Source organism: Dendrobates tinctorius, unplaced genomic scaffold, assembly GCF_039654945.1.
Source record: "Dendrobates tinctorius isolate UK_male_01 unplaced genomic scaffold, ASM3965494v1 ptg000013l, whole genome shotgun sequence".
Classification (NCBI taxonomy): domain Eukaryota; kingdom Metazoa; phylum Chordata; class Amphibia; order Anura; family Dendrobatidae; genus Dendrobates; species Dendrobates tinctorius.
Window position 1 is genome coordinate 9,347,761 of NW_027361681.1, and position 20,714 is coordinate 9,368,474.

Genomic DNA, 20,714 nt, shown 5'->3' on the forward strand with positions numbered 1-20,714 from the left:
CGCAGTAATGATGAAGAGCAGTCCTCCCTCTGCAGTGAGTGATCAGCCTGTACAGTACAGAGCACACCGGGACGCAGTAATGATGAGGAGCAGTCCTCCATCTGCAGTCTGTGATCAGCCTGTACAGTACAGAGCACTCGGGGATGCAGTAATGATGAGGAGCAGTCCTCCCTCTGCAGTCAGTGATCAGCCTGTACAGTACAGAGCACACCGGGACGCAGTAATGATGAGGAGCAGTCCTCCCTCTGCAGTCAGTGATCAGCCTGTACAGTACAGAGCACACCGGTATGCAGTAATGATGAGGTGCAGTCCTCCCTCTGCAGTCAGTGATCAGCCTGTACAGTACAGAGCACACCGGGACGCAGTAATGATGAGGAGCAGTCCTCCCTCTGCAGTCAGTGTTCAGCCTATACAGTACAGAGCACACGGGGATGCAGTAATGATGAGGAGCATCCCTCCCTCTGCAGTCAGTGATCAGCCTGTACAGTACAGAGCACACCGGGATGCAGTAATGATGAGGAGCAGTCCTCCCTCTGCAGTCAGTGATCAGCCTGTACAGTACAGAGCACATCGGGACGCAGTAATGATGAGGAGCAGCCCTCCCTCTGCAGTAAGTGATCATCCTGTACAGTACAGAGCACACCGGGATGCAGTAATGATGAGGAGCAGTCCTCCCTCTGCAGTGATCAGCCTGTACAGTACAGAGCACACCAGGATGCAGTAATGATGAAGAGCATCCCTCCCTCTGCAGTCAGTGATCAGCCTGTACAGTACAGAGCACATCGGGACGCAGTAATGATGAGGAGCAGCCCTCCCTCTGCAGTAAGTGATCAGCCTGTACAGTACAGAGCACACCGGGATGCAGTAATGATGAGGAGCATCCCTCCCTCTGCAGTCAGTGATCAGCCTGTACAGTACAGAGCACACCGGGATGCAGTAATGATGAAGACCTTCCCTCTCTCTGCAGTAAGTGATTAGCCTGTACAGTACAGAGCACACCGGGATGCAGTAATGATGAGGAGCAGTCCTCCCTCTGCAGTCAGTGATCAGCCTGTACAGTACAGAGCACACCGGGATGCAGTAATGATGAGGAGCAGTCCTCCCTCTGCAGTCAGTGATCAGCCTATACAGTACAGAGCACACCGGGTTGCAGTAATGATGAGGAGCAGTCCTCCCTCTGCAGTCAGTGATCAGCCTGTACAGTACAGAGCACACCGGGATGCAGTAATGATGAGGAGCATCCCTCCCTCTGCAGTCAGTGATCAGCCTGTACAGTACAGAGCACACCGGTGTGATGTACAATGTCTGCAAGATATGTTTTCTGTTGGAATGTGCTAAAAATCTTCCATTTTGTGAGAAGCTGCCTGCCAGTGTCTCAGTTACATTGCACACTGCAGCAGCTTCCCTTCCCCCCTTAGTGTTATAAACCAACTTCCTGTCACACCATTTGGCTTCTCTCAGCCTCAGCTGAAAGAGGGAAAAAAGTGCGGGAAAAAGGTCTTTGTCTGAAATAAAGGTTAGAAGTAAACCTTTAAGAGCCTGCCCTGCGAAAACCGTACAAAGTAGAGATATGAAAATCATATTTTGGTAATCTGAGCGGTCACAGCTCCGCTACAGGGTATCTTTCGAAGCTCTAACCTGTCCAGAACCTGAGATATGATTTGCTCCCAAATGGATGGTCATATCGCATAGATGTTTGATGTTTTCTTGATGGGCTCATTACGCTGGGAAACATGATACCACTGATGAGTCCATACCAGCTTCTCCCATAAAGTTATAGCTAATCTAAGTTTTGTAGCCAAATTATAACTGGGATGAGAGAGGAGGGATTAACCCAGAATGCATCTCTCCGTGATGTCACATAGCAAAGTCTATAAGGCATTCCCTGGGCAAAACCAGCTGAGAAGAGTTCCAGTCCTTGTGCTGACAAGAACTCCAGATGAGTGGAGATGTGTGGCTCCGCCTTCTTTCTCAGCCACATGGGTTTGCCTAAAGAGTCATGATCAACCGTGAGTGTACCTCTGTTTATAATCCCTTTATTTTATATTTGTACTGTACATATTTTATGTCTCAATTTTATAGCAACTTTTATCTGTAACCACTGCCCTACTTTTTCAGGGAATAAATGATAAAATTATTTAGTTCTGTCTCTATGCTCTAAGAATCGAACTATACGCCTTTGATAGATAATCGCTACTAATTCAAGGGGTTTGCCACAGACCCTCTTAATTTAACACTGTGAATTAAGTAACCGTGGCTGGTGGCAGCGCGTTGTGTACGGCTATTGCGGCTTGCTGGCAGTACAGAAGGGTCTTATATTGCTGAATGAGGGGCTGCGGCCACAGCATTGATAATTCCCTTACTGCAGAAGCCTAATTGCCGGTTCACAACAGGCAGCCCGTCCGGCGACCAATTATCCCAGGTGCAGTTCCCTGACTGACCTGAGCGTAAGGGGGCGCCGGAGAGCAGCGAGTTCCAAAGTGGAACTGAGAAAGTGGGATATACATAAATCCCCGCAGTACTTGGAAGATTGATAGCAGTGGTGGGGCATCCAAATTAAACCCCCCCTGCGGCAAATTGTCAGAGCGAGATTAGCTTGCTGTATATTTTTGTCGCCTGGTGCCAGTGGTGGGATAACTAAGATAAGCCTCCACTGTGCCTGTGAGAGCCATTTGCTGGCATTGTGTCACGTCCCTCTGTCCGCTGATACACCCGTGTCAGTGGTGGGACTGTGACATAGTGGTGACACAGGGTCCGCTGTCCGTCGCGTTTTGGTGGCAGCGGGACCCCCGTCAGTCGCCCGTATTTGGACGAGCAGCGGTGGGCTGTTCGTCACATATTGGTGGCAGAGCGGTGGGATAATCCTAGAGCATTAGTGATTCTGTTTGAGCAATCATCCCTCTCACTAAAAACCTGCACGGTTCCTGCGAGAATCCTGCATCATAGGTTTTGGAGAACTGACTCAGTGGTTATTAGTCCTGAGACATTAGTGTGTACTTGCAAGTATCCCCTCCCTTTCTCTCCGTTTTTCTTTTTCTATCTTTTATTTGGCAACCATGGCGGCAAAAGGAGAAAACTGGTACAGACAGCAGAAAAAGGACAATCTTGCTGCAGCATGCATGTACCGAGTCATTGAAGCCACAAACAAAACCAAAGACCAACTGATCGCGGCTCTGGTGCAGCTGGACAACGACCAGAATCCAGCGGGCACAGAAGTTGGCCCTAGTGACAATGGGGCTGCAGCAGAGGCTCCACTCCGGAGCGCGGGCCCCACATTCAACCAGAGCACGCTGGACCCCTACCTGCAAGCGGCCTTGGACGCACTGCCTGCCGAAGACCGTGACGGACGCCTGCAGCTGATCCAGCAAGCTCGAGAGAGAGCAGAGCAGCGAGCCGAGCGGGAGGCGGAGAGAGCCGAAAGAGTGACTGAGAGAGTCGAGCTCCAAGCAGAAGCTCAGAGAGCCCATGAGCTGGAGATGCTCCAACAAGGGGGGCATGCCCCCACAGCCCGAAGCGGTGATCCCAGCAGCGTCCAGACTCCTAAACCCCGACCAGAGCATTTTCCCGTGATGGAAAAGGACGGGGACTTGGACACGTTTCTGCAAGCCTTTGAGAAAGCCTGCAGACAGTACCGACTGCCCGAAGACCAATGGGCCAGGTACTTGACCCCAGGGCTAAAAGGCAAAGCTCTGGAGGCGTTTGCTTCTCTTCCGCAAGCGCATGATGATGACTATGACGCCATAAAGGAGGCGCTGATCGCCAAATATCGGCTGACACCTGAGGTATACCGAAAGAAGTTCCGACACCTCCAACGTGGGCCACATGATAGCTACAGTGATGTGGTGCAAGGACTCAGGACCCACTTTGACCAGTGGATCAATGGACTGTCCGTTGAATCCTTTGAACAGCTACGGGACCTGATGATCAAAGACCAGTTCCTGCATCTCTGCCCAGCTGAGGTCCGACAGTTCATCCTGGACCGCGAACCAACGAATGCGGACAAAACGGTGCGGATCGCCGACAACTACGAGGCCAACCGGAAGCCCGAGACGCGGAGGCCAGTCGCCACCAGCTGGAAAGAGGGTAAGCCTGCAACCAACCCCAGTGCCCCAGCTAGCCATCCCTCCGGAGGCCCAGTCCCTGTTGCCAACAGCAGGCCGGCTACTGACAGTCGCCTGTGTCACCTCTACAAGCGGCCTGGTCACTTCTCTTACACCTGTCCGGATAGGCCGAAGAACCCCCCAGCCAAGGCCCCCGGGCCCAACGCCTCTGTTCTTTTGGTGGGAGGTGTGGTTGGGAGGGCTGACGACAACGTTCAACCTGTTCAGGTGGGGGCCCGTCTTGCTACAGGCCTCAAGGACACCGGGGCTGAACGAACCCTCATCCGTCCTGGACTGGCGGCCCCTGAAGAGTTTGTCGAGGGGAAAACCCTGACTGTCACCAGGATTGGAGGCACCCGTTGTCCCTTGCCAGTTGCCCGGGTTTATCTTGATTGGGGTGCTGGGAGCGGGTTGAGGGAGGTGGGAGTGTCTGAAAATTTGCCCACTGATGTTTTATTGGGGACTGACTTGGGGCGGATGGTTGCATACTACGTCCCTGACACCCTTCCCCAAACTGATAATAAGGGTAACGTTAACCCTGATGATGATGATGATGATGGGAAACTGAATGTGTTACCTGCTAATGCCTTGATGAGTAATGATGCAACTAACAACCATTCTTTCCCCAGGTATGATGCTGACGTGAATGTACCGAAGCAATCTGATAACCATTCTTTTCCTAGGAAGGATGATGATGATGTTGATGTATCTGTGCCGACTGAACCCGTTAACCCTTTCTTCAAAACGGTAGATGTGTCCACAGGTACCGAGGTGCTCAGCCCCGTCACTCTGCGGAGTGAGACGGCTGAGGAACCCCTGGCAGGAGCAAGCAACGGTGCTCAAGGAAATGGGGAGGTGCATGGGGACCATGAGGAAGGTAATGCCATGCAGCTGACTGTGATGTACAATGTCTGCAAGATATGTTTTCTGTTGCAATGTGCTAACAAATCCTCCATTTTCTTTGAGAAGCTGCCTGCCAGTGTCTCAGTTACATTTCACACTACAGCAGCTTCCCTTCCCCCGAGTGCCATAAACCAATTTCCTGTCACCCCATTTGGCTTCTCTCAGCCTCAGCTGAAAGAGAAAAAAAAGTGCGGGAAATAAACTCTTTGTTTGAAATCAGTAATCAGAAGTAAACCTTTAAGAGCCTGACCTGCGAAAACCATATACCCTAGAGATATAAAAATCATATTTTTGTAATCCGGGCGGTCACAGCGTCGCTGCCGTGGTTCTTGCGAAGCCTAATCCTTTCAGAACCTGAAATATGTGTTCCAGCTAAACGGTGTATCAGAACTACTGCATATTTGGTCTTGAATTATTGTACTCAACAAATCACAACCAATGATGCCCTATATGTGTCTGTGCGGGCTGCCCCCACGGAGTTATGATTAGTATAAGTTTTCTAGTGTAATTCTAAATCCAAAAGGGAGAGGTGGGATTAACCCAGCATGCATCTCTCCGTGATGTCACATAGCAAGTCTATAAAGCATTTCCTGGACAAAACCAGCTCAGAACAGCTGCAGGGTCCGGGCTGACAAGAACTCAGATGAGCGGAGAAGTGCAGCTCCGCCTCCACCCCCCTTAAAACCACATGGGATGCCTAACAACAATATGGAACTGTGAGTGTAATCTCTTTGTTTTCTCCACTTTTATTTTATGCCTGTACTGTACATATTTTAGGTCTCAATTTTATAGCAACTTTTATCTGTAATCACTGTCCTTTTTCGGAAAATAAATGAAATAATTATTTAGATCTGTCTCCATGCTCTAAGAATCGAACTATACGCCTTTGTTAGATAATCGCTACTAATTCAAGGGGTTTGCCACGGATCCTCTTAATTTAACACTGTGAATTAAGTAACCGTGACTGGTGGCAGCGCGTTGTGCATGGCTATTGCGGCTTGCTGGCAGTCCGGAAGGGTCTTATATTGCTGAATAAGGGTCTGCGGCCACAGCATTGATAATTCCCTTACTGCAGAAGCCTAATTGCCGGTTCACAACAGTCAGCCCGTCCGGCGACCAATTATCCTAGGTGCAGTTCCCTGACTGACCTGAGGGTAAGGGGGGCGCCGGAGAGCTGCGAGTTCCAAAGTGGAACAGAGAAAGTGGGATATACATAAATCCCCGCAGTACTTGGAAGATTGATAGCAGTGGTGGGGCATCCAAATTAAACTCCCCCTGCGGCAAATTGTAGAGAGAGATTAGCTTGCTGGATATTTTTGGTCACATGGTGCCAGTGGTGGGATAACTAAGATAAGCCCCAATGGTGCCTGGGATAGCCGTGTGCCGGCAGTGTGTCTCCTCCCTCCGTCTGCTGATACACCCGTGTCAGTGGTGGGACTGTGACATAGTGGTGACACAGGGTCCGCTGTCCGTCGCGTTTTGGTGGCAGCGGGACCCCCGTTAGTCACCTCCGTAAGTGGACGAACGGCCGTGGGCTGTTCGTCACATAAGCAACGGTGCTCAAGGAAATGGGGAGGTGCATGGGGACCATGAGGAAGGTAATGCCATGCAGCTGACCAGTGCCACCGAGGAAGGTAACTGGCCCATAAGTAGCACTGCTCCTGGAGTGTTGGGGGTGGATGGGGAGGTAGAGCCCAGGGCAGCACCGGCTGGTGGGTCTGTAGAAATCCCCAGGGAGGCAGCATACATAGCAGCTGTCACACGCAGTCAAAGTGCCCAGATCGCAGGTAACGCACTGTCTTTTGGACCCTCTGCTGCTGCAGGAGAGACTGAACCAGAGGTGAACCCAGAGCCGGTTCCAGAGGGTCCCAGTGAAGAAGGTACCCTGACGTCACTTCTGGCAGCCTCCAGCAAGGAGTTCCAGGCTGCTCTGCACTCAGATGCCAGCCTGGAGAAATTGAGAGGTCTCGCCAAGACGCCCACCTCCGAGTCTGATAAGGAGAAGGTGTTCTGGGAACTAGGAAGGTTGTACCGGGAGACATTACCCGGAGATCCTAAAAAGGACTGGTTGAGGGAAAGACAGCTGGTCGTCCCCTATCAGTTCAGAACTGAGTTGTTGCGGCTTGCCCATGAGACTCCACTCGCTGGACACTTGGGGATCAGCAAAACAAAGGCACGGCTGTCTCAACACTTCTATTGGCCCAAGATGGGGACAGATGTAACACACTACTGCCGCTCCTGTGCCACCTGTCAAAAAGTGGGTAAGGCGGGGCCTGCTCTTAAGGCTCCCCTTATTCCTTTGCCGGTGATAGAGGAGCCTTTCCAGAGAATCGCGGTGGACATTGTAGGACCGCTGTCCGTCCCCAGCAGCTCCGGAAAGCGATACATTCTCACCGTGGTAGACTACGCTACCCGGTACCCAGAGGCAGTAGCTTTGTCTTCAACCAGGGCAGATAAGGTGGCTGACACATTGGTGACCATCTTTTCAAGGGTAGGATTTCCCAGGGAGATGCTTACCGATCAAGGGACCCAATTCATGTCTCGCCTAATGGAGGCTCTCTGTGAGAAAATACAGGTGACGCACCTGGTATCGAGTGCGTATCACCCACAGACTAATGGTTTGTGGATTATGTCATGCGCTTCCGTGACAAGATGCAGACCTTGACGCAGTTGGTGCATGACAACATGACGCATGCTCAGGCTGACCAGAAGCGCTGGTACGACCAGAACGCCCGGGAGCGGACCTACCAGGTGGGTCAAAAGGTGTGGGTGCTGGTCCCTGTACCAACGGATAAGCTTCAGCCAGCCTGGGAAGGCCCGTACGTCGTCCACCAACAGCTCAACCCGGTCACCTACGTGGTCACGCTTGACCATGCTCGGAGTAGGCGCAAGGCCTTTCACGTCAACATGCTAAAGGCGCACTACGAACGTGAAGCTTGCGTCCTACCGGTCTGCAATCTGCCAGAGGATGGGGAGGAAGATCCCGTCCTAGACAGGCTGGCCCAGGCCAAGGCCGATGGGTCCATTGAGGACATGGAGATAAGTGGTTCGCTAACCGTATCCCAGCGGTTGCAGTTGATGGCCACCCTGGAACCCTTCCGGGCCATGTTGACCAACCGGGGAGGACGGAGTTAGCGGTTCATGAGGTGGACACCGGGAATCACGCCCCATTACGGCGAACACCTTATCGGATCTCTGAAACGGTGTAACAAGTCATGCGCCAAGAGATCGATGAGATGTTAAGGCTGGGGGTGATTCGACGGTCAAAAAGCGTGTGGGCTTCACCTGTAGTCCTCGTGCCTAAAAAGGATCGGACCACCCGGTTCTGCGTGGACTACAAGGGGCTCAACGCCATCACAACCTCTGATGCTCACCCGATGCCGCGCATCGAGGATATGCTCGAGCGGTTGGCAAACGCCAACTACATATCCATCATGGATTTGAGTCGGGGATACTGGCAGATTCCCCTGAACCCTGAGGCGCAGGTGAAATCCGCCTTTATCACCCCCTTTGGACTGTACGAGTCCACGGTCATGCCCTTCGGCATGAAGAATGCCCCTGCCACTTTCCAGCGGATGGTCAACCACCTGCTTCGGGGACTGGAGTACGCGGTAGCGTACTTAGACGATATTGCCGTCTTCAGTTCCACCTGGGAGGAACACCTTCAGCACCTCCAGGAGGTGCTCAAGCGTCTTCACCAGGCAGGCCTGACCATCAAGCCGGGGAAGTGCCAGATGGGCATGAGCGAGGTCCACTACCTGGGGCACCGGGTAGGCGGGGGTTTCATGAGTCCGGAGCCAGAAAAAGTGGATGCAATCGTGTCCTGGCCCACCCCCAGGACCAAGAAACAGGTGAAGTCCTTCTTGGGCACTGCAGGGTACTATAGGCGGTTCGTACAGGACTATAGCGCCCTTGCCAAACCCTTGACTGACCTCACCAAGCAGAGGCTACCCCAAACAGTCAACTGGACAGATGACTGTGAGGCGGCTTTCCAAGCTTTGAAAGCAGCCCTGTGCAACTCTCCAGTGTTGAGAGCAGTCGACAGCAGTCGCCCGTTTCTGGTACAGACCGACGCCAGCGAGTTTGGCCTCGGTGCTGTGCTTAGCCAGGTCGACTCGGGGGACGAAGAGCACCCCGTGTTGTACCTGAGCCGGAAACTTTTGCCGAGGGAAGTGGCATACTCGACCATCGAGAAGGAGTGTCTGGCCATGGTGTGGGCACTGCAGCGTTTGCAGCCCTACCTGTACGGGCGCGCCTTCACGGTGGTAACCGACCACAACCCTCTGAGCTGGTTGCATACAGTGTCCGGAACCAATGGAAGGTTGCTCCGCTGGAGCCTTGCCCTTCAACAGTACGACTTCACTGTAAAACACAGGAAGGGCAGTGAAAACGGCAATGCCGATGGGTTGTCCCACCGGGGCGAACCCGCTTAGGTGCGCATGGCCGATTACCGAGAGGTAATGCCTCCTTAGCGCCCTCTTAAGGGGGGAGGTGTGATGTACAATGTCTGCAAGATATGTTTTCTGTTGGAATGTGCTAAAAATCCTCCATTTTGTGAGAAGCTGCCTGCCAGTGTCTCAGTTACATTGCACACTGCAGCAGCTTCCCTTCCCGCCTTAGTGTTATAAACCAACTTCCTGTCACACCATTTGGCTTCTCTCAGCCTCAGCTGAAAGAGGGAAAAAAGTGCGGGAAAAAGGTCTTTGTCTGAAATAAAGGATAGAAGTAAACCTTTAAGAGCCTGCCCTGCGAAAACCGTACAAAGTAGAGATATGAAAATCATATTTTGGTAATCTGAGCGGTCCCAGCTCCGCTACAGGGTATCTTTCGAAGCTCTAACCTGTCCAGAACCTGAGATATGATTTGCTCCCAAATGGACGGTCATATCGCATAGATGTTTGATGTTTTCTTGATGGGCTCATTACGCTGGGAAACATGATACCACTGACGAGTCCATACCAGCTTCTCCCATAAAGTTATAGCTAATCTAAGTTTTGTAGCCAAATTATAACTGGGATGAGAGAGGAGGGATTAACCCAGAATGCATCTCTCCGTGATGTCACATAGCAAAGTCTATAAGGCATTCCCTGGGCAAAACCAGCTGAGAAGAGCTCCAGTCCTTGTGCTGACAAGAACTCCAGATGAGTGGAGATGTGTGGCTCCGCCTTCTTTCTCAGCCGCATGGGTTTGCCTAAAGAGTCATGATCAACCGTGAGTGTACCTCTCTTTATAATCCCTTTATTTTATATTTGTACTGTACATATTTTATGTCTCAATTTTATAGCAACTTTTATCTGTAACCACTGCCCTACTTTTTTGGGGAATAAATGATAAAATTACTTAGTTCTGTCTCTATGCTCTAAGAATCGAACTATACGCCTTTGATAGATAATCGCTACTAATTCAAGGGGTTTGCCATGGACCCTCTTAATTTAACACTGTGAATTAAGTAACCGTGACTGGTGGCAGCGCGTTGTATACGGCTATTGCGGCTTGCTAGCAGTACAGAAGGGTCTTATATTGCTGAATGAGGGGCTGCGGCCACAGCATTGATAATTCCCTTACTGCAGAAGCCTAATTGCCGGTTCACAACAGGCAGCCCGTCCGGCGACCAATTATCCCAGGTGCAGTTCCCTGACTGACCTGAGGGTAAGGGGGCGCCGGAGAGCTGCGAGTTCCAAAGTGGAACTGAGAAAGTGGGATATACATAAATCCCCGCAGTACTTGGAAGATTGATAGCAGTGGTGGGGCATCCAAATTAAACTCCCCCTGCGGCAAATTGTCAGAGCGAGATTAGCCTGCTGTATATTTTTGTCGCCTGGTGCCAGTGGTGGGATAATTAAGATAAGCCCCCACTGTGCCTGTGATAGCCGTTTGCTGGCATTGTGTCACGTCCCTCCGTCTGCTGATACACCCGTGTCAGTGGTGGGACTGTGACATAGTGGTGACACAGGGTCCGCTGTCCGTCGCATTTTGGTGGCAGCGGGAACCCCGTCAGTCGCCCGTATTTGGACGAACAGCGGTGGGCTGTTCGTCACAACCGGGATGCAGTAATGATGAGGAGCAGTCCTCCCTCTGCAGTAAGTGATCAGCCTGTACAGTACAGAGCACACCGGGATGCAGTAATGATGAGGAGCAGTCCTCCCTCTGCAGTAAGTGATCAGCCTGTACAGTACAGAGCACACCGGGATGCAGTATTGATGAAGAGCAGTCGTCCCTCTGCAGTCAGTGATCAGCCTGTACAGTACAGAGCACACCGGGATGCAGTAATGATGAGGAGCAGTCCTCCCTCTGCAGTAAGTGATCAGCCTGTACAGTACAGAGCACACCAGGATGCAGTAATGATGAAGAGCAGTCCTCCCTCTGCAGTCAGTGATCAGCCTGTACAGTACAGAGCACACCGGGATGCAGTAATGATGAGGAGCAGTCCTCCCTCTGCAGTAAGTGATCAGCCTGTACAGTACAGAGCACACCGGGATGCAGTAATGATGAGGAGCAGCCATCCCTCTGCAGTCAGTGATCAGCCTGTACATTACAGAGCACACCGGGACGCAGTAATGATGAGGAGCAGTCCTCCCTCTGCAGTCAGTGATCAGCCTGTACAGTACAGAGCACACCGGGATGCAGTAATGATGAGGAGCAGCCCTCCCTCTGCAGTCAGTGATCAGCCTGTACAGTACAGAGCACACCGGGATGCAGTAATGATGAAGAGCAGTCCTCCCTCTGCAGTCAGTGATCAGCCTGTACAGTACAGAGCACACCGGGATGCAGTAATGATGAGGAGCATCCCTCCCTCTGCAGTCAGTGGTCAGCCTGTACAGTACAGAGCACACCGGGATGAAGTAATGATGAGGAGCAGTCCTCCCTCTGCAGTCAGTGATCAGCCTGTACAGTACAGAGCACGCTGGAATGCAGTAATGATGAGGAGCAGTCCTCCCTCTGCAGTCAGTGATCAGCCTGTACAGTACAGAGTACACCGGGATGCAGTAATGATGAGGAGCAGTCCTCCCTCTGCAGTCAGAGATCAGCCTGTACAGTACATAGCACACCGGGATGCAGTAATGATGAGGAGCAGTCCTCCCTCTGCAGTCGGTGATCAGCCTGTACAGTACAGAGCACACCGGGATGCAGTAATGATGAGGAGCAGCCCTCCCTCTGCAGTCAGAGATCAGCCTGTACAGTACAGAGCACATGGGGATGCAGTAATGATGAGGAGCATCCCTCCCTCTGCAGTCAGTGATCAGTCTGTACAGTACAGAGCACACCGGGATGCAGTAATGATGAAGAGCAGTCTGTGACGAACAGCCCACGGCCGTTCGTCCACTTACAGAGGCAACTAACGGGGGTCCCGCTGCCACCAAAACGCGATGGACAGCGGACCCTGTGTCACCACTATGTCACAGTCCCACCACTGACACGGGTGTATCAGCGGACGGAGGGACGAGACACACTGCCGGCACACGGCTATCACAGGCACCGTTGGGGCTTATCTTAGTTATCCAACCACTGGCACCATGTGACCAAAAATATCCAGCAAGCTAATCTCGCTCTACAATTTGCCGCAGGGGGAGTTTAATTTGGATGCCCCACCACTGCTATCAATCTTCCATGTACGGCGGGAATTTATGTATATCCCACTTTCGCAGTTCCACTTTGGAACTCGCAGCTCTCCGGCGCCCCCCTTACCCTCAGGTCAGTCAGGGAACTGCACCTAGGATAATTGGTCACCGGACGGGCTGCCTGTTGTGAACCGGCAATCAGGCTTCTGCAGAAAGGGAATTATTAATGCTGTGGCCGCAGCCCCTCATTCAACAATATAAGACCCTTCTAGACTGCCAGCAAGCCGCAATAGCCATACACAACGCGCTGCCACCAGTCACGGTTACTTAATTCACAGTGTTAAATTAAGAGGGTCCGTGGCTAACCCCTTGAATTAGTAGCGATTATCTATCAAAGGCGTATAGTTCGATTCTTAGAGCATGGAGACAGATCTAAATAATTTCATTTATTTTCCGAAAGAGGACAGTGATTACAGATAAAAGTTGCTATAAAATTGAGACCTAAAATATGTGCAGTACAGGTATAAAATAAAAGTGGAGAAAACAAAGAGATTACACTCACGGTTCCATATTGTTGTTAGGCATCCCATGTGGTTTTAAGGGGGGTGGAGGCGGAGCTGCACTTCTCCGCTCATCTGAGTTCTTGTCAGCCCGGACCCTGCAGCTGTTCTGAGCTGGTTTTGTCCAGGAAATGCTTTATAGACTTGCTATGTGACATCACGGAGAGATGCATGCTGGGTTAATCCCACCTCTCCCTTTTGGATTTAGAATTACACTAGAAAACTTATACTAATCATAACTCCGTGGGGGCAACCCGCACAGACACATATAGGGCATCATTGGTTGTGATTTGTTGAGTACAATAATTCAAGACCAAATATGCAGTAGTTCTGATACACCGTTTAGCTGGAACACATATCTCAGGTTCTGAAAGGATTAGGCTTCGCAAGAACCACGGCAGCGACGCTGTGACCGCCCGGATTACAAAAATGTGATTTTCATATCTCTAGGGTATTTGGTTCTTATGGTATAGTCTCTCATAGTTTTATTCGTTTCAAACAAAGAAGTTTTTCCCGCTCTGAAGAGGAGCCAAATGGTGATAGCAGGAAGTATCCTATTGCTAGCTGGAGAGGTGATAACACTTGGGGGAGGGTAGGCACTGCTATAGCTTCAGTGTGCCATGTAACTCAGAAGGGAAGGGGAGATTTCTAGCACATTCCAACAGAAAACATATTTTGCAGACATTTGTACATCACTCCTCCCCCCTTAAGAGGGCGCTAAGGAGACATTACCTCTCGGTAATCGGCCATGCGCACCTCAGCGGCTTCGCCCCGGCGGGACAACCCATCGGCATTGCCATTTTCACTGCCCTTCCTGTGTTTTACAGTAAAGTCGTACTGTTGAAGGGCAAGGCTCCAGCGGCGCAATCTTCCATTGGTTCCGGACACTGTGTGCAACCAGCTCAGAGGGTTGTGGTCAGTTACCACCGTGAAGGCACGCCCGTACAGGTAGGGCTGCAAACGCTGCAGTGCCCACACCATGGCCAGACACTCCTTCTCGATGGTCGAGTATGCCACTTCCCTCGGCAAAAGTTTCCGGCTCAGGTACAACACGGGGTGCTCTTGGTCCCCCGAATCAACCTGGCTAAGCACAGCACCGAGGCCAAACTCGCTGGTGTCGGTCTGTACCAGAAACGGGCGACTGCTGTCGACTGCTCTCAACACTGGAGAGTTGCACAGGACTGCTTTCAAAGCTTGGAAAGCCGCCTCACAGTCATCTGTCCAGTTGACTGTTTGGGGTAGCCTCTGCTTGGTGAGGTCAGTCAAGGGTTTGGCAAGGGCGCTATAGTCCTGTACGAACCGCCTATAGTACCCTGCAGTGCCCAAGAAGGACTTCACCAGCTTCTTGGTCCTGGGGGTGGGCCAGGACACGATTGCGTCCACTTTTTCTGGCTCCGGACTCATGGAACCCCCGCCTACCCGGTGCCCCAGGTAGTGGACCTTGCGCATGCCTATCTGGCACTTCCCCGGCTTGATGGTCAGGCCTGCCTGGTGAAGACGCTTGAGCACCTCCTGGAGGTGTTGAAGGTGTTCCTCCCAGGTGGAACTGAAGACAGCAATATCGTCTAAGTACGCCACCGCGTACTCCTCCAGTCCCCGAAGCAGGTGGTTGACCATCCGCTGGAAAGTGGCAGGGGCATTCTTCATGCCGAAGGGCATGACCGTGGACTCGTACAGTCCAACGGGGGTGATAAAGGCGGATTTCTCCTGCGCCTCAGGGCTCAGGGGAATCTGCCAGTATCCCCGACTCAAATCCATGATGGATATGTAGTTGGCGTTTGTCAACCGCTCGAGCAGATCCTCGATGCGCGGCATCGGGTGGGCATCAGAGGTTGTGATGGCGTTGAGCCCCCTGTAGTCCACGCAGAACCTGTTGGTTCAATCCTTTTTAGGCACGAGGACTACAGGTGAAGCCCACGCGCTTTTTGACCGTCGAATCACCCCCAGCCTTAACATCTCATCGATCTCTTGGCGCATGACTTGTTGCACCGTTTCAGAGATCCGATAAGGTGTTCGCCGTAATGGGGCGTGATTCCTGGTGTCCACCTCATGAACCGCTAACTCCGTCCTCCCAGGACGGTTGGTGAACACGGGCCGGAAGAGTTCCAGGGTGGCCATCAACTGCAACCGCTGGGACACGGTGAGCGAACCACTTATCTCCATGTCCTCAATGGACCCATTGGCCTTGGCCTGGGCCAGCATGTCCAGGAGAGGATCTTCCTCCCCATCCTCTGGCAGATTGCAGACCGGTAGGACGCAAGCTTCACGTTCGTAGTGCGCCTTCAGCATGTTGACGTGAAAGGCCTTGCGCCTACCCCAAGCATGGTCAAGCGTGACCACGTAGGTGACCGGGTTGAGCTGTTGGTGGACTTCTGTGGGGTTTGGCTCATCTTCCCAGGCTTCTCTTATCAACCCAAGGGGTCCCCGGACTCGCCTGCCATACAGGAGCTCAAAGGGGGAGAACCCAGTCGAGGCCTGCGGAACTTCTCTGTAAGCGAACAGCAGGAGTGGGAGGTACCGCTCCCAGTCGCGCCCTTGGGTCTCAACCAGTATGCGGAGCATCTGTTTGAGGGTACCGTTGAAACGTTCACACAAACCATTAGTCTGTGGGTGATACGGACTCGATACCAGCTGCGTCACCTGCATTTTCTCACACAGAGAGCCTCCATTAGGCGAGACATGAATTGGGGCCCTTGATCGGTAAGCATCTCCCTGGGAAATCCTACTCTTGAAAAGATGGTCACCAGTGCGTCAGCCACCTTATCTGCCCTGGTTGAAGACAGAGCTACTGCCTCTGGGTACCGGGTAGCGTAGTCTACCACGGTGAGAATGTATCGCTTTCCGGAGCTGCTGGGGACGGACAGCGGTCCTACAATGTCCACCGCGATTCTCTGGAAAGGCTCCTCTATCACCGGCAAAGGAATAAGGGAAGCCTTAAGAGCAGGTCCCGCCTTACCCACTTTTTGACAGGTGGCGCAGGAGCGGCAGTAGTGTGTTACATCTGTCCCCATCTTGGGCCAATAGAAGTGTTGAGACAGCCGTGCCTTTGTTTTGCTGATCCCCAAGTGTCCAGCGAGTGGAATCTCATGGGCAATCCGCAACAACTCGGTTCTGAACTGATAGGGGACGACCAGCTGTCTTTCCCTCAACCACTCCTTTTTAGGATCTCCGGGTACTGTCTCCCGGTACTACCTTCCTCGTTCCCAGAACACCCTCTCCTTATCAGACTTGGAGGTGGGCGTCTTGGCGAGACCTCTCAATTTCTCCAGGCTGGCATCTGAGTGCAGAGCAGCCTGGAACTCCATGCTGGAGGCTGCCAGAAGTGACGTCAGGGTCCCCTCTTTACTGGGACCCTCTGGAACCGGCTCTGGGTTCACCTCTGGTTCAGTCTCTCCTGTAACAGCAGAGGGTCCAGAAGACAGTGCGTTACCTGCGATCTGGGCACTCTGACGGCGTGTGACAGCTGCTATGTATGCTGTCTCCCTGGGGATTTCTACAGACCCACCAGCCGGTGCTGGCTTGGGCTCTACCTCCCCATCCACCCCCAACACTTCAGGAGCAGTGCTACTTATGGGCCAGTTACCTTCCTCGGTGGCACTGGTCAGCTGCATGGCATTACCTTCCTCATGGTCCCCATGCACCTCCCCATTTCCTTGAGCACCGTTGCTTACTCCTGCCAGGGGTTCCTCAGCCGTCTCACTCCGCAGAGTGACGGGGCTGAGCACTTCGGTACCTGTGGACACATCTACCGCTTCAAAGAAAGGGTTAACGGGTTCAGTCGGCACAGATACATCAACATCATCATCATCCTTCCTAGGAGAAGAATGGTTATCAGTTTGCTTTGGTACATTCACATCAGCATCAGCATCATACCTGGGGAAAGAATGGTTGTTAGTTGCATCAATACTCATCAAGGCATTAGCAGGTAACACATTCAGTTTCCCCTCATCATCATCATCATCATCAGGGTTAACGTTACCCTTATTATCAGTTTGGGGAAGGGTGTCAGGGACGTAGTATGCAACCATCCGCCCCAAGTCAGTCCCCAATAAAACATCAGTGGGCAGGTTTTCAGACACTCCCACCTCCCTCAACCCGCTCCCGGCACCCCAGTCCAGGAAAACTCGTGCCACTGGCAAGGGACGAGTGCCTCCAATCCCGGTGACAGTCAGGGTTTTCCCCTCAACAAACTCTTCAGGGGCCGCCAGTCCAGGACGGATGAGGGTTCGTTCAGCCCCGGTGTCCTTGAGGCCTGTAGCAAGACGGGCCCCCACCTTAACAGGTTGAACGTTGTCGTCAGCCCTCCCAACCACACCTCCCACCAAAAGAACAGAGGCGTTGGGCCCGGGGGCCTTGGCTGGGGGGTTCTTCGGCCTATCCGGACAGGTGTAAGAGTAGTGACCAGGCCGCTTGCAGTGGTGACACAGGCGACTGTCAGTAGCCGGCCTGTTGTTGGCAACAGGGACAGGGCCTCCGGAGGGACGGCTAGCTGGGGCACTGGGGTTGGTTGCCGGCTTACCCCCTTTCCAGCTGGTGGCGACTGGCCTCCGCGTCTCGGGCTTCCGGTTGGCCTCGTAGCTGTCAGCGATCTGCGCCGCTTTGTCCGCGTTCGTTGGTTCGCGGTCCAGGATGAACTGTCGGACCTCAGCTGGTCAGAGATGCAGGAACTGGTCTTTGATCATCAGGTCCCGTAGCTGCTCAAAGGTTTCAACGGACAGTCCATGGATCCACTGGTCAAAGTGGGTCCTGAGTCCTTGCACCACATCACTGTAGCTATCATGTGGGCCACGTTGGAGGTGCCGGAACTTCTTTCGGTATACCTCAGGTGTCAGCGGATATTTGGCGATCAGCGCCTCCATATGGCGCGATAGTCATCATCATGCGCTTGCGGAAGAGAAGCAAATGCCTCCAGAGCTTTGCCTTTTAGCCCTGGGGTCAAGTACCTGGCCCATTGGTCTTCGGGCAGTCGGTACTGTCTGCAGGCTTTCTCAAAGGCTCACAGAAACGTGTCCAAGTCCCCATCCTTTTCCATCACGGGAAAATGCTCTGGCCGGGGTTTAGGAGTCTGGACGCCGCTGGGCTCACTGCGTCGAGCTGTGGGGGCATTCCACCCCCCTCGGAGCATCTCCAGCTCATGGGCTCTCTGAGCTTCTGCTTGGCGCTCGGCTCTCTCCTGAGCTTGCTGGATCAGGTGCAGACGTCCAACATGGTCTTCGGGAGGGAGTTGCTGTAGAGCCAATTGCAGATAGGGGTCCAGGACTTCCCGGCTGGCGGTCTGCACCATCTGGAACCCTGCAGCTGCACCATCGGCATTGGTGCTGCCTTCTGCGCCCTGGCTCTCTTCCCATTGCACTAGAGCCGCGACCAACTGGGCTTTGGTCTTGTCGGCGACATCAATCTGCTTTGACGTGCACAGGGACCTCAGGATGTCCTTATTAAGCTGCTTTTAATAAGATTCTCCCCACGTAGCCATGGTTGCCAAATAAAAGATAGAAAAGAAAAACGAAGAAATGGGAGGGAATACTTGTACGTACACACAAATGTCTCAGAACTAGTAACCACTGAGTCTGTTCTCCAAAACCTATGATGCAGGATTCCCGCAGGAACCGTGCAGGTTTTTAGTGAGAGGAATGATTGCTCAAACCAAATCACTAATGCTCTAGGATTATCCCACCGCTCTGCCACCAATATGTGACGAACAGCCCACGGCCGTTCGTCCACTTACGGAGGCGACTAATGGGGATCCCGCTGCCACCAAAACGCGATGGACAGCGGACCCTGTGTCACCAATATGTCACAGTCCCATCACTGACACGGGTGTATCAGCGGACGGAGGGACGAGACACACTGCCGGCACACGGCTATCACAGGCACCGTTGGGGCTTATCTTAGTTATCCCACCACTGGCACCATGTGACCAAAAATATCCAGCAAGCTAATCTCGCTCTACAATTTGCCGCAGGAGGAGTTTAATTTGGATGCCCCACCGCTGCTATCAATCTTCCAAGTACGGCGGGGATTTATGTATATTCCACTTTCGCAGTTCCACTTTGGAACTCGCAGCTCTCCGGCGCCCCCCTTACCCTCAGGTCAGTCAGGGAACTGCACCTAGGATAATTGGTCGCCGGACGGGCTGCCTGTTGTGAACCGGCAATCAGGCTTCTGCAGAAAGGGAATTATTAATGCTGTGGCCGCAGCCCCTCATTCAGCAATATAAGACCCTTCTAGACTGCCAGCAAGCCGCAATAGCCATACACAACGCGCTGCCACCAGTCACGGTTACTTAATTCACAGTGTTAAATTAAGAGGGTCCGTGGCTAACCCCTTGAATTAGTAGCGATTATCTATCAAAGGCGTATAGTTCGATTCTTAGAGCATGGAGACAGATCTAAATAATTTCATTTATTTTCCGAAAGAGGACAGTGATTACAGATAAAAGTTGCTATAAAATTGAGACCTAAAATATGTACAGTACAGGTATAAAATAAAAGTGGAGAAAACAAAGAGATTACACTCACGGTTCCATATTGTTGTTAGGCATCCCATGTGGTTTTAAGGGGGGTGGAGGCGGAGCTGCACTTCTCCGCTCATCTGAGTTCTTGTCAGCCCGGACCCTGCAGCTGTTCTGAGCTGGTTTTGTCCAGGAAATGCTTTATAGACTTGCTATGTGACATCACGGAGAGATGCATGCTGGGTTTATCCCACCTCTCCCTTTTGGATTTAGAATTACACTAGAAAACTTATACTAATCATAACTCCGTGGGGGCAGCCCGCACAGACACATATAGGGCATCATTGGTTGTGATTTGTTGAGTACAATAATTCAAGACCAAATATGCAGTAGTTCTGATACACCGTTTAGCTGGAACACATATCTCAGGTTCTGAAAGGATTAGGCTTCGCAAGAACCACGGCAGCGACGCTGTGACCGCCCGGATTACAAAAATGTGTTTTTCATATCTCTAGGGTATTTGGTTCTTATGGTATAGTCTCTCATAGTTTTATTCGTTTCAAACAAAGAAGTTTTTCCCGCTCTGAAGAGGAGCCAAATGGTGATAGCAGGAAGTATCCTATTGCTAGCTGGAGAGGTGATAACACTTGGGGGAGGGTAGGCACTGCTATAGCTTCAGTGTGCCATGTAACTCAGAAGGGAAGGGGAGATTTCTAGCACATTTCAACAGAAAACATATTTTGCAGACATTTGTACATCACACAATCGTCCCTCTGCAGTCAGTGATCAGCCTGTACAGTACAGAGCATGCCGGAATGCAGTAATGATGAGGAGCAGTCCTCCCTCTGCAGTCAGTGATCAGCCTGTACAGTACAGAGCACACCGGGATGCAGTAATGATGAGGAGCAGTCCTCCCTATGCAGTCAGAGATCAGCCTGTACAGTACAGAGCATACCGGGACGCAGTAATGATGAGGAGCAGTCCTCCCTCTGCAGTCAGTGATCAGCCTGTACAGTACAGAGCACACCGGGACGCAGTAATGATGAGGAGCAGTCCTCCCTCTGCAGTCAGTGATCAGCCTGTACAGTACAGAGCACGCCGGGATGCAGTAATGATGAGGAGCAGTCCTCCCTCTGCAGTC